Genomic DNA, 16701 nt, shown 5'->3' on the forward strand with positions numbered 1-16701 from the left:
AAGCCATGGGAGCAGGTGGTGGATGGTCGTATGAGTAGCTGGTGCATATCACAAGTCCTGGTTATGGGACCAGCGATGCCAGGCAGACAATCTCTGAAGAGTATTGATAATGGCTGGGGACAGCTGTCTTGTAAAGACACTGCTCAGAAGAAGACAATGGCAGACCACTTCTGTTGAAAAATTTGCCAAGAATAATCATGGTCATGGAAAGACCATGATCGCCCATGTTATATGACACAGCACGTAATGACGACAACAACTATTGACCAGGATTTGAGGCACCCAATCAGCTACCACCTTCTTGGTTTGTTGTTTTTATTTCTGCGAGCCCTCATTCAGTTCTTAGCTGGGACAGAGATCATATTTTATCAAAAGCAACCAGTTTAACAGTGTATTAACCTCTGTGTTAGTAGATATGTGGATGGATACATGACCCTGCAAAATTGCAATTTCACCCTTTCTTGGTATGTCAAGCATGCATTGAATGTAGTTCTTACATCCAATCAGGTTGCTGCAAGCGAAAATGGAGAAACTGGAGGAAATCTCATAATGGTCACAGTATTGAAGGAAATCATTTGGCTCATTCCATGCTGAATTTGTGAAAGCAATTCATCTTGTTCCCATGCCATTTCCCCACAGCCCTGCAAATTCTTTCTTTTCATACACAGCCTGTACTGTTCTATATTCCATATACTCATCCACTTCCTGTTGGAATGTCACTAATGGACTCACCTCAACAACTACCCACCTCCATGCCAAATTAGTTTCTTCATGACATCTTAAAGCACACAAGGCCGCATAAATCCACTGGTCCTGACCAAGTGTATCCTAAAGGATTGAGGGGAAACTAAGGAAGAAATTACTGGTGTCCTGATACAGATATTTGGTCTGTATCATTAGTCACGGATGAGGAACCAGGAGATTGGAAGGTGGCCATTGCCATGCCTTTGTTGAAAAAGGGCTGCAAAAACAAACCAGTGTGGGAATCTAATGGAGTGGATTCTGAAAGGCAGGATTGATTAGTAATATAAAAAGCAAGGATTGATTCATAATATCAAAGGCAAGAATTGATTAGTAATAGCCAGTATAGTGTCTCATAAACCTACTCATTTTTTTCTTTGAAGAGAAGATCAAGAGGACTGACTCTTGGAGTACTCTGTGCAGCTCTGGTTACCTACCTGTAGGAAATAAGTCACTAGGTTGGAAAGAGTGCAGAAATAACTTATGAAGATAGGACTGGAGGGGAGTGCTTGAGTTATAAGCAGAGTCCAACTGTACGTCCCCGTCATGAGCGGTGGAAATGGGTAAGGCTGGCCAACAGGGGTCTCATGAAGCTGTACAGGCCAATCTCCTGTACAGTGGATACAATGGATTATAGAAACATTGATGAACTCCAACCATGCCATCGACTTCAAAGGACGATGAGATGGGAGGTCATGGCCCATGCTCCACTTGAAGCCAAGGGCCCAAGCCAATAAGGATAAGTTGGGGCATTTTTCCCTGGAGCTTAGGAGGCTAAGAGACGACGTACAGAGATACACAAAATCAGGAGAAGCAAAGACAAGGTAAATGATCACAGTATCTTTCCAGAGTAGGTAAGTTTAAAACTAGAGGGGAAAGGGCCAAGGTGAAAAGGGAAATAGTTAAGGCATATCTGAGTTAGGTCAAAGGGTCTCCTTCCATAACCTGTAACTCTTTTACTTTTATTCTCTTTACCAGTCATTCTTAATCCAGATTCCTAACACTTTCAAATTATTATTTCAGAGGACCTGTCCTGGGCCCAGCACACAAGTGCAATTACGAAAACACGGCAGCACCTCTTCTTCATTGTTAGAGAAGATTTGGCATGACATCCAAAATTCCGACAAGTTTTTATAGATGTGTAGTAGAGAGTATACTGACTGGCTGCATCACAGCCTGGTATGGAAACACCAATGCCCTTGAATGGAAAATCTTACAAAAAGTAGTGGATACAGCCCAGTCTACCATGGATAAAGCACTTCCCACCACTGAGCACATCTACATGAAGCATTGTCGCACAAAAGCAGCATCCATCATCGGAGAACCCCATCACTCAGGACACGCTCTCTTCTCACTGCTGCCATCAGGAAGAAGGTGCAGGAGCCTCAGGACCCACACCACTGGGTTCAGCAATAGTTATTACATCAGGCTCCTGAACCAAAGGGGATAACTTCACTTGTCCCATCATTGAAATGTTCCCACAACCTATGGATTCACTTTCAAGGACTCTTCATCTCATGTTCATATTTATTGCTTATTTATTTATTTATTATTTTCTTTCTTTTTATATTTGCAGTTTGCTGTCTTCTGCACACTGGTTGAATGCCCAAGCGGGGGCAGCCTTTCAATAATCCTGTTATGGATATTACTCTATGGATTTATTGCGTATGCCCATAGGAACACAAATCCCAGGGCTGTACATGGTGACATATATATCCTTTGATAACAACCTTACTTTGAACTTGACTTTTTTGCAGATGGGAACAATTTCTCCATGTCCATTCCGTCTCTGCTCTACATTCTTTTAAATTTGCACAAGCCTAATTGTTTCAAGAAACTAACTCCAACTTTTCCAATCTATCCCTGCAATTTAAGTCACTCTTCCCCGGAATCATTTCAGCAGTTGTGTCTGAACCAATGATTGTAGGAAGGGAAATGAAGGCGGCATTTGGAATGCACGTCTTCAGAGGCTGAAGCAGTGAGCATCACACTTAGGATGTCAGTTTCAGACTGGGGTGGATGAGATCTACAGTGAGATCCGACGGCCAGGTTGGCAGGACTGCAATGCTCCATGGACAGCGACGGGCATGGCGAGGAACAGAAGACATCATGGTCATCCACTGCAACCAAGAAAGACCACGGTTTGTAATCCTGGTTTGTACCACCTGGACTTAGGAGGTCGAGGGAGTGGAACTGTCTCAGTGTAACGTCTTTTCCACTTTAAAAAAAACTGTCACGCACGGGCTTCCTGCTGCCGTCGGACACAATGGCCAACCTGCTGTTGCAGCTGAACAAAACTTTGTTTAGACTGCACTTGGAATATTGTGTATACTGTACCTCTGCTCGCCGATCCACTAAAGATGTGGTAGCAAGCATTAAAAAGAGCGCAGAAAAGATACACAAGCATTTTCTCTGGAATGGAGGGTTATAGTTACATGGAGAGATTGGATAGGCTGGGATTGTTCTCACTAGAACGCAGAAAGATAGTGGGGGGGGTGAACCTTATCAATATTTGCTCTCCATCTTCCTCTAGTGCTCCCCTCCCCCTTTCTTTCTCCCCAGGCCTCCCGTCCCATGATCCTCTCCCTTCTCCAGCTCTGTATCCCTTTTGCCAATCACCTGTCCAGCTCTTAGCTTCATCCCTCCTCTCCTGTCTTCTCCTATCATTTCGGATCTCCCCCTCCCCCTCCCACTTTCAAATCTCTTACTATCTCTTCTTTCAGTTAGTCCTGACGAAGGGTCTCAGCCTGAAACGTCGACTGTACCTCTTCCTATAGATGCTCCCTGGCCTGCTGCATTCCACCAGCATTTTGTGTGTGTTGCTTGGATTTCCAGCATCTGCAGATTTTCACGTGCTTATCGATATTTATAAGGTTACGAGGGGTTTAAGATAAGATAGTTGTTGAGAGTTTCCTCCCCCAGGTTAGGGAAGTCCAAAAACTAAAGGATATAGGTTTAAGATGAGAGGGAAGAAATTTAAAGAAGATCTGAGAAGCAAATTTTCCCAAAGAGAGGGTGATAGAGGCAGAAACAATTACATTTCAAAGACGTTCGGACAGGGAAGGAGAATTGGGACAAGGGCTTACTGCAGGCAAATGGATTAATATGCGAAAGGTGTTGCACTTTGGGAGGACCAACCAGGGTAGGTCTTACACAGTGAGCAATAAGGCAATGAGGAGTGCAGTGGAACAAAGGGATCTGGGAACACAGGTCCATAAGTCATTGAAAGAGGTGTCACAGGCAGATAGGATCATAAAGGCGGCTTTTGGTACATTAGCCTTTATAGATTTAAGTACCGAGTACAGGAGATGGGATGCTATATTGAAGTTGTATAAGATGTTGAGGCCTAATTTTGAGTATACTGTGCAGTTCTAGTCACCTACATAGAGGAAATGTGTAAATAAGATTGAAAGAGTACAGTGAAAATTTACAAGGATGTTGCTGGGATTGGAGGACCTGAGTTACAAGGAAAGATTTTAGAACTTTATTCCCTAGAACATAGAAGATTGAGGGAAGATTTAATGGAGGTATACAAAATTATGAGGGTTATAGATAGGGTAAATGCAAGCAGGCTTTTTCCATTGAGGTTGAGTAAGACTACAACTAAAGATCAAGGGTTAAGAGTGAAATGTGAAATGTTTAAGGGAAACACAGAGGGAAACTTCTTCACTCAGAGGGTGGTGACAGTGAGCTGACAGCATAAGTGGTGCACGCGATTTTGATTTCAATGTTCAAGAGAAGTTTGAATAGGTACATGGATGGGAGGGGTATGGAAGGATGGAGGGCTATGGTCCAGGTGCAGATCAATGGGAGTAGGCAGTTTAAATGGTTTAGCATGGACTGGATGGGCCAAAGGGCCTGTTTCTGTGCTGTGCTTTTCTATGACTCTAATATACTGTAGATGGTGATCACAGTCAGTATGAATGAGTTGTACCAAGGGGCTTGTTTTCTGTGCTGCACAGCTCTATGTCTCAACTCTAACGGTTTATCATGACTTCCTTGCTTTACCTCTCAATGCAACTTACATTTCATTTGGAATCACTTTCTCAAACTTTCTGTCACTGCCAACAAATTGTGCTTTGGCACCCCACTGATCTCTCTGTTTTTGTCTCTTTTTAGAATTTAATAACCCTGTATATTTTCCCAGGTTATAACACTAAGGTGAAATTCACAAATTGTGTATAGTTCCCAAATTCATTTGCTTGTAGGTTCGTATTTTAACAGCCACATCTTTTCCACTGTTTATAGGAGCATTGTTAGCTTTAAGAACTTCTCACCATCTGCAGAAAAGGCTTCTATGGCCTTGAGAGAAACTACTCGACAGGGTGGGGTGGGGGGGGGGGGAGATCAGGAAAAGAAATTTCTTCTCACAGAATTAGTAACCTTTAGAGTTCTCTACTCTAGATAGTGGCATAGACTGAATCATTGAATATACTCAAGCCTGAAATAAACAGATTTTTGTTCTACAGGAATGTCAGAGGTTATGGGAAACACTCAGTGACGTGGAATTGAGGCATATCATATTGACTACAATTTTACCTAAAGGCTGGGTGCACAAGGAGCCACGACAGCAATGTTGGCTGGTTTACTTCTTACGGGACACACAGCATTGTTGTTAAGGTTCCGGGGTTGGTGGAATCCAAAGTGCGAAGTAATGATGCAACCATGGGTAGGTAACTTGTAAATCACATCTCTCTGCTACAAGACCTGCTCATGATTCTTTTATGAATTTTACTGGTTGCAAGTTGGTGTTTAACAGCAATCACTTTTGAAGAACATGGAAACAGTTGTCACACACCAGATATTATCAATAAATCAGAATCCAATGCTGGGAAATATCAAGCCTGGCAAGTTGAATTGAGCTGAGAAATGTCCATTCTAATTTCCAGATGACAACTAAACAGCTGGAAATTATGGCTAGTGTGGTCAAATGTGCGCAAAATGGCTTTATGGACATTTTTGCATGGAAAGCGCACACACAACTTGGTCCAATGTTTAGGCAGTGACGTGCCGCCAAGAGGATAACAACCTTGATATGGCTTGGAGGCTTGCATGCCCCAGTGACCCAGAGAACTATGCTGGCTGGAGTCAGGGGTTGTTTCTTTGGCTCTTGGTAGGGTCGCACATACTAAACAAATCAAAGGAGAGGCCAGACTAAGAGTGGCCCACCAGTCCTCCAGGTTCAGGGGTTCAACTCAGGGCCAACAACGTTGACTAGTAAAACAAAATTATTAAGAAAGCAGCAATGAAGAATCTGTCTGATTGTGACGGTATCCACCTCAGGAATACCGTCACTCGCATGACTGACAGTAGTGAAAACCAAGAGGAAGCTATTGACATGATGAAGAAAGCCATGAATGCTGCCAGAGATGGAGACCAGCAGCATGATGGGCAGTAAGTAAGAGGTGCTTTCTGTTAAATTGTACAACAGATAACCAGAAGCATCTTCTTTGCTTGTCCAATGTCCCTTTACCTCCATATTTGCCTCTTCACCTCCTTCACCCATTCATAATGGGCCATGTCTTATGACATGGGCAATCATGGTATTTCCATGACCATGATTGTTCTGGCAAATTTTTCTACAGAAGTGGTTTGCTGTTGCTTGCTACTGGGTAGGGACATTACAAGATGGGTGATCGTCTGCCTGGTGTCAGTGGTTGCATAACCAGGATTTGTGATATGCACCAGCTGCTCATTCTACCATCCATCACCTATTCCCACGGTTTTACATGACCCTGACTAGTTGGGTGGGGGGGGGGCGGTGGGAGGCTAAGCAGGTACTACACTTTGCCTAAGGGTGACCTGCATGCTAGCGGACAGAAGGAGCTCGTTTGGTAGGGATACATCTCCACCCTGCCACCCTCTCCGTCTTCTACGGTCCCTATAATAAGTGGGGAAAGTGTCTGAAAATGATGCAGATTTTATTCTTTGTTTATTGGTTATTGAGATACAGAATAGACAGGCCCCACCCCCGGCCCTACAAGCTGCGCTGCCCAGCAATTCCCCAGTTTAACCCCTAGCCTCATCACAGGACAATTTGCAATGACGAATTAACCTACTAACCATTACTTCTTTGGACTTTGGGAGGAACCCAAAGCATCCAAAGGAAACCTACATGGTCACAGGGAGAACATACAAACTTCCTTACAGGCAGCATCAGGAGTTGAACCCAGGCGCTGTGTTAAACACTACGCTACCACAGACAATTGAGAAAAAAATTCTCTCGATTTATTTCATTCATAAATTTCCAATACCAATGTTAATCAAAGAGATTCTTATTTCTCACTACCACATTATCAACTGTAGAGTACCAGAAACCTAATATGCTGCGCTGAACAGCACAGACAGAAAGACACAAGGTCAAAGTATCAACCTTTACTGTCAAAAAGGGCTATTGGCATAAGAACACTAACACCAGGCAGCAGACAACATTTGAGCTTTTAAGAGGCAGGGGCAAAACAGGAATGCAGAGGTCATGGAAAGGAATGCTTTGGAACTTCCACAAGAGCAAAACTACCTATTCGACCTTCTGAACTAAACACAATTTTGGAAAATACATTTGCAACTCAACTGTTAGGTGGCCGGCACTAAAATCAAGGAATCCATTTTTATTCAATTTAAGATTAATGACCTGCAGAGCTTTGCTGGAGGTCGCCATAGTGATCACATACCACCTGATCATGATGTTATGGTTATGTTGAATTCAAAACTCTCTCACAAATTCATACAAACTTGGAGACTGGTACCTGCAATAGCGTACACAAGTCCTCAGTTTAACCTAGAAACACAAGTTTTCATTAGTTTCTGAGACCAAAAGATGACAGATCTTCAGATAACCAATACTTCATGATGAAAACACGAGGAAATCTGCAGATGCTGGAAATTCAAGCAACACACACAAAATGATGCGTTCACTAGCGTTTTTTGTATGTTACTTCGTGATGAAGGCTGGTATTAAAGAGTACAGAATTTATAAAGATTATAAAATGCATCGGATGTGAAGTAATGTTCAAAAGGACAGTAAAGCACAATTTGAAGGTAGAACAGAACAATCTACAACAGGGGTTCCCAACCTTTTTATATGCAATGGATCAATATCATTCAGCAAGGGGTCTGTGAGCCCCAGGTTGGGAACCTCTGATCTAGAAAGTATGACTGTGAAATAGGGGTTCCCAGTTTTTTTTAATGCCACACACCAATATCATTAAGCAAAGGGTCCATGGACCTCAGATTGGGAAACCCTGCTGTAAAGTATGAAAAGGGTAAGTGTCTATCTGTGGTGCTATGATATTGTCCATGAACTTCATGTAATAAACCTCTATATTTATAAAGGTTTGTCCCATGTCTGATCCTCCAGTGTCTACAAATAAATAGACCACATCTTGTCAGGTATTACTCAAGTTACACTAGTACATTAATTTGAGCCCTCCATTGGTCAGGATTTTTCATGGACATTGCATCCAGGGCAGTACAATATGGAGAGCAAGCAGGTGCCCATGTAGCAGGATCCCCCTCTTCACACATCTGATGAACTCAAAGGAACGGCAGAGACCGATGCAGTTCGGCACCAGCAACGTCGCAGGAGTTGCCAGTCAGCATTGAATTCAACATAGGACTGCCTTAGGGACTCCAGCTCCACATAGCCTGAAGGCAGTCGAGGTTTGAGACCAGCGTTTTCCTTCTCCAGTACATTCATACATTACAATTAATTGCTTATTAAGATCACTAATAGTATGTCAGCTTCACGTAAAAAGTGCACAATACAAATTTACATTGGAATAATAAGCAACAAAATGATACAAAAAAAAAGCCACCTCAATAACTAATAATCAGAGTCAGAGTCATAAACACAAGAGATTCTGCAGATGCTGGAAATCTTGAGCAAGCAGATACAAAATGCTGTACGAACTCAACAAGTGGAGTGCACTAAGCAGTCGGCATCTTGGGCCAAGAAGGCCTCCATTGGTCAGGATCGTTCATGGACATTGCATCCCAGCTGTCTAGATATGCAAGCCAGGGCAGTACAATATGGAGAGCAAGCAGGTGCCATGTAGTCAACTACTTAATCCTGTGCTGCCTGACTTGGTGAGTTCCTCCAACACTTTGAAAGTCAGACTCATGCACCATAGACGTAGGCACTTGCCCACGTTTGCCCCAAATCTCTCCAAACCTGTCTTATTCGTGCACAATTTTGCTCCAAACATCTGAGAACTGCAGAAGGAAGAGTAAGCAATGAAGTTTTTCCAAAAAATGACAACTATTAAGATCACAAACAAGAAAAAAATTTGCAGATGCCGGAAAGCCAAGCAAACATACACAAAATGCTGATGGAACTCAGCAGGCCAGGCAGCACCTATGGAAAAGAGTACAGTTGACGTTTTAGGCCAAGACCCTTTGCCAGGACAAATATTAAGATGGTGACTCAAGACTATAATTTTCTGTAAGTTTGAGTTCCTGATCTCCTTTCATTACTGAAAGAAAGCAGTAAGCAGAACCAGGCATTTTTCCATTACTGATAGAATGGAAGTCAACAAACAAATTGCCCTCACGCGCTCAGTTTAAAGGCCAATTCAACAACATTACAGTCAGGTGACTGGAAAGCAATTAAATTCCATTTTGAATCCATACTTTGCTGCAATGCATTTTATCAGATCAATCACTCTCAAAGTAATGTTAGCATGAATGATCTCAAAATAATTACTGTACAAGCTACTCTAAAATATTTACTAAACACGAGAAAGTCTGCAGATTCTGCAAATCCAAAGCAATGCAACACACACACACACACACACACACACACACACACACACACACAGAATACTGGAGAAACTCAGCAGACCAGGCAGCATAGAATGATATAAAAGTACAGCACAGAAACAGGCCCTTTGGCCCATCTAGTATATGTTGAAATGATTTAAAACTGCCTACTCCCATCGATCTGCACCCGGACCACAGCCCTCCATATCCTGAAGAAGGGTCTCGGCCTGAAACGTCAACTGTCGATTCATTTCTGTAGATGTTTCAGCATTAGTTCTATAGGCCCATCAGCATTCCACATGTGTTTCTAAGATATTTAATTTGAGAATCAATGTTAAAATATACTTACAGAAAGGAAAAAAACATCAAATTTTAACACTGAAGCTGACATATGTTGGTCGGAAAGCTCAAGTTGCAATTTGGTCAGAATCTTGATCAACATGGCCCATAAGAATGGTCGAAACAATGAGTGTGCGTACATAGAACGTCTACCTGATCAACAAGCAATAGTGCTGGAGGAACCCATCAGGTAAGGTAACCTCTTATGGAAATGAGTAAAGAGTCATCATTTCAGGCCGAGACCCTTCATCAAGACTGAGGGGGGCCAGAATAAAACGGTGGGGGGTGGGGGAAAGAGGCTAGCTGGAAGGTGATAGGTGAAACCAGGTGGGTGGGAAAGGTCAAGGGCCAGAGAAGAAGGAATCTGATAGGGGAGGAGAGTGGACAATAGGAGAAAGGGAAAGAGGAGGGGACCCAGGGGAAGGTGACAGGCAGGTGCGAAAGTCAGAGTGGGGAACAGAAGGGGGGAGGGGGAATTTTTTTAAACTGGAAGGAGAAATCTATATTCATGTCATCAGTTTGGAGGAACAAGGTGTTGCTCCTCTACCCTGAGGGTGGCCTCATCTTGGCACAAGCGGTCACTCATTAACAAAGTTGCAGCACGAGTCCAGAGCCCATGCCAGCTCAGACACTTGCAAAAACATTGTCTGCTTCTCATTATGAAGAAATACTCTCCAAACTATCAGCTGCCACTTTTTTGTTCATCTGATTCTTAAAGAACAGTAGCCGTGTCACTGTTTATAAATCGTTTATCCTTTGTTTTAAATCAAAGATGTAAAATAATGGGACTGATTATGATTACTTATTCAAGAGTAAACAACGTATCATACAAGTTACAATTAGTTTATTCTGCCACAGCATTGATAGAATGCAAAGAGTGTATAGGCAATGGGAATAACCCTATTGCCCACAGTACAGCTTTTTTTAAAACTGCATTTAGAAAAGCAAGGGCCATATTTTTAAAGCCTTCGGTATTACAGATGATAATTTCTAGCTGGATACAGTTCTGTTGGTAATCTTGTTATGCTTTCATAGGACTGAGGAAAATGTACTGCAGAGGGAGCGAAAAAAAATAAAACCGCCCTACTAATTATACTGCTGCAGCACTGAAATAAAGCTGCGTTATTCCCAGAATATGCAGCTCCAGTCTGCAGGTTAAACAGCAAGTGAAGCCGAGGCTGCCTAATTCCAGGAAGCACAGCCTGCGAGCCGACTGCGGGCGCACTTAAAACAAAACGCCTTAAAAATCTTGCGCTTTAACATCCTGCCGACTGTTCGCTATAAAACAATGTCAAAGAAAATATGTTCCAAACTCGCACACTAGTAACGCGAAAATACCTAGTAATTAAATACAAAATGCACTTAAAAGCTTTTAGGGAGAAAAACGACCACTGGAAGACTCATTCAATTCCCTTGCCTTCAACTTTCATCCCTCCAATTAAAATCACTTAACTTCGATCTCTTTTTTTTTGGAAGCAAGTTTATAACGATGAAGCTAATTTGACTCCTTTCACTAATCACTTGGTGAATTGATGCCTCTGTCCACGACTGCTTGACACACTTGCCAATGATTCACATGCTAAAACCTCCGAGTTTCAATGGTTACTTTCATTAGCACCAGATGGCCAGGTTGACAAATCGTTCAGGAGTCACCAGCAACAACGCAGCCCTGGAGAAATAATCTTCCTCCTCTTTAATATTTAAATAGCGTCAACCCCCTAAAAAATTTAAAATATTAGTAAAAGATAAAAGTCTGACTCTATCCAGTCGACATTACGTACTTTTTGCTGTCTTCCCCTCCCCTTGAAGAAAATCCTGAAGATCAAATGTTGAACAGGAGCTTGGTCACGACGTACAGGCAAGCCCGAGGCTGCTGATCCGAATCTGCTTTTCACATCGATCTTTGCCTTTTTTTTTAATGTGCAAAAGCATTAGTTTGCAAGACGTGACAGCTGCAATTTTTTCGTCCCTTGTTCTTACAGACTTCGCGGCGCGCACATGAAGGGAAGTAGCCCCACACTGACACAATAATCCCAGCTGGAAATAGGAAAGATCTTCCGCCTCTCAATCGAAACAATGGAGCGACTCTGCATCGGTAGAAGAGCAGAACGCTTCAACGTGACTCACCAAGAGCCAATCAGGACCGCCTCACATGAACTATATAGGAGGCACTTGGTTCACATGAGTACGGTGCTTTCGTTGCTGGGCTGTGGAACGAACCGGAGCAAAAGGCTCTGCAGATGTCCATGCAGCGCCTCGAAATCACTGAAACGGCACTGTTTTACTGCAATGTACAATGAAATTATTATGAGACCACTAGCCAGTTTTCTCCCTCCAGGTCGTATTCTCGAATCAGGTTTATTATCACTGATATATGTTATGAAATTTATTGTCTTGAGGTAGTAGTACAATGTAAGACATAAAAATAACTATTAGTTACAAAAAAAAGTTCAACAAATATATTGTTCCAGGGTTCATGGACCACTCACAAATCTGGTGGTGGAGGGGAAGAATCTGTTAAATGTGGGCCTTCTGACTCCTGTACCTCCACCATGATGGTAGTATTGAAAAGAGGGCATGTCCTTTGATGGTGAGGGTCTTTAATGATGGATCCTACCTTCTTGAAGCACTGCCTGCTGAAGATGCCCTCCGTGGTGGGGGAGGGACATGCCGGTGATGGAACTGGCTTGGTTTACAACCCTCACCAGTTTCTTTTGACACAACACATTGGAGCTTCCATTCCAGGACGTGATGCAACCAGTCAGAATGCTCCCCACTGTACATCTGCAGACATTTCCTTGAGTTCGGTGACATGCCAAATCTCCTCAAACTCCCAGTGAAATAGAGCCACTGGTGTGCCTCCTTTGTGATTGCATTGATGCAATGGGTCTTAGACAGATCTTCTGAGATGTTGATGCTGAGGATCTTTAAGCTGCTCAGCCTTTCCAGCACTGACCCCTCAATAAGGACTGGTGTGTGCTCTCTCAACTTCCCCTTCTAGGCCTACAATCAAAGGTGGAGAGGATTAGATTCTTTGGCAATGCCATTTCAGAAGATCTATCATGGGACCAGCACGTAAGTCCCATTACAAAGACGTCTCTACAGTTCCTCTACTTACTTAGAAGTTTGGGCTGGTTCAGTGTGTCACCTAAAACTCCAACAAACTTCTTTAGCTGCACAGTGGAGAGTATCCTGACTGGTTGCATTGTGGTCTGCTATGGAAAAAAACAATGCTCATGAATGGAAAAGCTTTCCAAAAGGAGTGGATAGAGCCCAGTCTATTATAGGAAAAGCAGCCACTACCATTGAGCACATCTACTAGGAGTGCTGCCATAAGAAAACAGCATCCACCACCGAGGAACCCCACCACTCAGACCATATTATTTTATTGCTGCTGCCATTGGAAGCAGATACAGATGTTTTAGGTCCCACACCAACAGGTTTGGGAACCGTCATTACCCTCCAACCATCAGGCTCCTATTTACACAGTTTGTCTTCTTTTGCGCATTGGTCGTTTGTCAGCTTTTGTGTTCAATTTTTTTATTGATTCCATTGTATTTTTTTGTATCTACTGTGAATTGCCGCAAGAAAATTCATCTAGGGGTAGTATTTGTGACACACGGTGCTGTGCAAAAGTCTTAGGCACATATATATAGCTCGGGTGCCTATGACATTTATGGTAGTATTTTTATGTATTTTGATTTATGATTCTGATATGGGTCTCTATTGTGGACTGTGAGTGGGAAAGGGGAAGGGAGAGGGAAGCACCAGAGAAGGCATTTTGTAAAGATCAATAAACCAATTGTTTGGAATCAAATGACCCTGCCTGGTGCCTCAGGGCTGAATGTGTCTGCACCTGTGTCAACACCACCCCCATCCCAGCACCCCTTCTCTGCCACCCATCTCACAGCCCTCCCACCCTCACCACTCCCAACATCCTCTGCTCCCACCAGATTTACAAGCTCACTCTCCACTTCACATTGACTCATGCGGAACTGTGCAAAAGTCTTAGGCACCCTAGCTATATGACTTTCGCACAGTACTGCATATGTGCTTAGACATTAAATCTACTGAGAGCTTTGAAATTCCATGATTTGCTGATGGTGAGTGCAAGGTTGTCAATGCGATACCACCCAACCATCCAGTCTATCTCACTCCTGTATACCTCTTCATCATAACCTGGTATTCTTACTGTGACATCATATTGTACTGAAACTACTGCCCAAACCTAGCTGTTACACCATGTTCCATTGTAAAATAATAAATAAGTTGCTCCCAAAAGGGCTACTGTAGCTCTGAGTAATACAGTTTGAGAAATTTACTTTTAAGAGGAGTTGTCTAAATCAGCTTGCTAGTTTAAGGTCACTTTTAAATCTTGGAATTTTAGACAGAAATAGAGATGTGGTTACATTGTAATACCAAATGTATCTCACTGTGACTATTCTTCTAGGAAAGTTGAAACATGATATTATGTTTTGTAACTCCAGAAGCTATCAAAAGAAAAACAGGAGCTGGGATACTTGTCTACTTAGCTTTTCTCCCCCTTCTTTTTTAGTGAGGTGCTCAATATGATGTTTGCGTAATGACATACACCATTCATGTACTTCTAACATAGAACTCATAATGAATTATGTCGTCATCGTGGCTATCCCTCGAGGCCGAGCAGGATGGTCTTCGTTCTGAAGAAGTGGCCCACAGAGTGAAAACGCCTGTGCGTGTATTTGTTTAACGTGTACTTGATGCTGCACTCCAAGAAGCACACGATACTTCACAAATCAACCAACTGATTCCAATGGCATGGAAACCACGACGATTGGAGCTGATGGATTTGTTACAGCCTTCATCCGCCTTCACAGCCGTTGAGTTCGAAGTAACTCCGTCCGCCTGTTCCACCGTTGAGGTCTTGGTTGGACTGTTCTTTGTCAGGGACCTCACCCTCGACCTTACCGCCATGGGTGACCCTACCAGGAGCATAGCTCCAGACGGCATTGCTCTCGGGATCACAAGACCACACAAGCTTCTCCACCACAACAGGGTGACAATCCACAGAGTGGATTGTGTAAACCGAATGCTTCATCAAACAATATGCTTATAATATTACTCAAATATTAGTAAAATATTAAATACACTACTGATGAGTTTAGAGATTTGCTCTTGTTCTGTAAGTTTGGATGAGTGTCAGTCCCATATAGCGTATCCAAGGCCGGAACCCTTCATCAGGACTGTAGGGAGAAGGGGCAGAGGCCCTATAAAGAAGGTGTTGCTCCTCAACAGACAGGATCTCCCAGTAGCCACCCACTTCAACTCCGCTTCCCACTCCCATTCAGATATGTCCATACATGGCTTCCTCTACTGCCATGATGAGGCTAATCTCAGGTTGGAGGAGCAACACCTCATATACTGTCTAGGTAGTCTCCAGCCCCTTGGTATGAACATAGAATTCTCCAACTTCCGGTAATTCCCTCCCCCTCCCTTCCCCTATCCCTATGTCACTCTGCCCCCTCCCCCAGCTGCCTACCACCTCCTTCATGATCCCGCCTCCTTCTACTACCCCTTGTGTTTTCCCCTATTCTTTCTTCACCTTTCCTGCCTATCACCTCCCTACCTCCCCTCCCCCACTCCTTTATCTTTCCCCTTACTGTTTTTTCGCCTGGAACCTACCAGCCTTCTCCTTCCCACCCTCCCCCCACCTTCTTTATAGGGCCTCTGCCCCTTCCCTCTTCAGTCCTGACGAAGGGTTCCGGCCCGAAACGTCGACTCATTGTTTCCACGGATGCTGCCCGAGCTGCTGAGTTCCTCCAGCGTGTCGTGAGTGTTGCTAGTGCAATTGTTGATGGATTTGAAGAGTGTTAAAATCTTGTTGATGTCTCTGACATCTTAAGGTCTACACAATCAGGAAAGGTCACCAATGCCTCTACTTTCCGGGGAGGCTGAAGAGAGCTGGACTATGCAGATCTATACTCACGTCATTCTACAGTAGAGAGCACCCTATCAAGCTGCATCGCTGTATAGCATGGAAACTGCACCGCAGCAGACAGGAAGGCTCTCAATGGCCAAAGCTGCCCGATGTCTTTTTGCCATCAAGAGCATACAGTATTTACAGATAGATGCCCAAAACCATCATGAACGATCCCACCCACCCTGCTGATGCACTCCCATTAGGGAGGAGGCTACTTAGCATCCACGCCAGGACCACCAGACTCAAAAACAATTCCTTTCCCCAAGCAGTGAGACTGATCAACACCTCTACCCACTAACACACCCTTCCACTACTATGTTATCATTTTCTGTCAGTCACCTAATGTACAGACACTCCTGTACTTAGCATCACTTATGAACATATGATCAATCTGTATGGGTAAGCTATCCTATGTATTTATACGTATTGTATTTTTATGATTATTGTGCACTTTATATAAGACCATGATATAGGAGTATTCAGCCATTCGGCCCATCAAGTCAACTCTTATTGTGTTTTAATTTGCTGCATCAGATCCAGAGTAACATCTATTTGAGTCCTGATGAAGGGCCTCGGCCTGAAACGTTGACTGTACCTCTTCCTAGAGATGCTGCCTGGCCTGCTGCATTCACCAGCAACTTCTATGTGTGTTACTTAACATTTATTTTGTTCTCCTTTGCATTTGTGGACTGGAAATGACCTTAAACAATCTTGAATCTTGACGTTCCAAATCATTTAAAAATTCAAAAAAGCAAACTGTGAAGTTATATAAAGAACTCATCACTGGAACACCAAACAGTTAAAGATGTTAAAACCAATCAGTCAAATATTTAATTAAAAACATAGTAATCTCACTCAGAAACTTCGTAATCGCACTCCTTCAAGCTGTTCTCTTCATTCAAAGT

The 16701-nt window shown here is 43.1% G+C and overlaps 1 protein-coding gene across 2 annotated transcripts in view; it reads right to left on the reverse strand.

Moving 5' to 3' along the window:
* csrnp3 (cysteine-serine-rich nuclear protein 3) overlaps positions 1-11918 on the reverse strand; it is a 231627-nt gene extending 219709 nt beyond the window's left edge. For both annotated transcript variants that reach the window (XM_063052352.1, XM_063052353.1), the window contains exon 1: positions 11619-11918. The gene's annotated coding sequence lies outside the window, so the exon portion shown is untranslated. The remainder of the gene's footprint in view (positions 1-11618) is intronic.
* Between the last annotated feature and the right edge of the window lie 4783 nt (positions 11919-16701).

This window comes from Mobula hypostoma, chromosome 6 (genome assembly GCF_963921235.1).
Source record: "Mobula hypostoma chromosome 6, sMobHyp1.1, whole genome shotgun sequence".
Taxonomy (NCBI): Eukaryota; Metazoa; Chordata; class Chondrichthyes; order Myliobatiformes; family Myliobatidae; genus Mobula; species Mobula hypostoma.